The following is a 1,185-nucleotide window of genomic DNA, read 5'->3' as shown; positions in this document are numbered from 1 at the left end:
GCATTCCATTCAAACTCTGAGAAATCATATTGACTTGCTGAGTCAATATTTTATTCTGGGCCAATATGGCATTCAGAGTATCAATTTCAAGAACTCCCTTCTTCTGAGGCGTCCCATTACTCACAGGATTCCTCTCAGAAGTGCACATAAACTGGTTGTTAGCAACCATGTCAATGAGTTCTTGAGCTTCTGCAGGCTTTTTCTTTAGGTGAATGGATCCACCTGCAGAAGTATCCAATGACATCTTAGCTAATTCAGACAGACCATCATAGAATATATCCAGGATGGTCCATTCTGAAAGCATGTCAGAAGGACACTTTTTGGTCAGTTGCTTGTATCTCTCCCAAGCTTCATAGAGAAATTCACCTTCCTTCTGTCTGAAGGTTTGAACATCCACTCTAAGCTTGCTCAGCTTTTGAGGAGGGAAGAACTTGGCTAAGAAAGCCGTGACCAGCTTATCCCAAGAGTTCAGGCTATCTTTGGGTTGAGAGTCGAACCACACTCTGGCTCTGTCTCTTACAGCAAAAGGGAAAAGCATGAGCCTGTAGACTTCAGGATCTACTCCATTAGTCTTAACAGTATCACAAATCTGCAAAAATTCAGTTAAGAACTGAAAAGGATCTTCATATGGAAGTCCATAGAACTTGCAGTTCTGCTGCATCAGAGAAACTAATTGAGGTTTCAGCTTAAAATTGTTTGCTCCAATGGTAGGGATGGAGATACTTCTTCCATGTAAATTGGAATTAGGTGCAGTAAAGTCACCAAGCATCCTCCTTGCATTATTATTTTTGGCTGCCATCTCCTCTTCTTGTTCGAAAATTTCTGAAAGGTGCTTGCTGGATTGTTGTAATTTAGCTTCTCTTAGTTTCCTCTTCAGAGTCCTTTCAGGTTCTGGATCTGCTTCAACAAGAATATTCTTGTCCTTGCTCCTGCTCATATGAAAAAGAGGGAACAAAATAATAATAATAATAATAATAATAATAATAATAATAATAATAATAATAATAATAATAATAATAATAATAATAATAGGGATCCTTTTTGCCCAGGTATAGAGGTTCCCTTATGTAAGTAGAAGAAGAAAAGAAGAGTAGAAGAAAAGAAGAGTAGAAGAAAAGAAGAAGAGAAAATCTGAACTCAGAGAGAGAGAGGGGGTTCAGATTTTTGGTGAGTGAGGAAGAGATG

General features: G+C 38.3%; 1 non-coding gene across 1 annotated transcript; it reads left to right on the top strand.

Annotated features, from left to right (window-relative positions):
- Positions 1–298: 298 nt before the first annotated feature.
- Positions 299–406, top strand: LOC112774416 (small nucleolar RNA R71). Its single transcript, XR_003188908.1, has one exon. It is a non-coding gene; the product is annotated as a small nucleolar RNA R71 (small nucleolar RNA).
- The last annotated feature ends 779 nt before the right edge of the window (positions 407–1,185 follow it).

This window comes from Arachis hypogaea, chromosome 18 (assembly GCF_003086295.3).
Source record: "Arachis hypogaea cultivar Tifrunner chromosome 18, arahy.Tifrunner.gnm2.J5K5, whole genome shotgun sequence".
Classification (NCBI taxonomy): domain Eukaryota; kingdom Viridiplantae; phylum Streptophyta; class Magnoliopsida; order Fabales; family Fabaceae; genus Arachis; species Arachis hypogaea.
The sequence above is the reverse complement of the archived record's forward strand: the minus strand, read 5'-3'. Positions and strand labels throughout refer to the sequence as shown.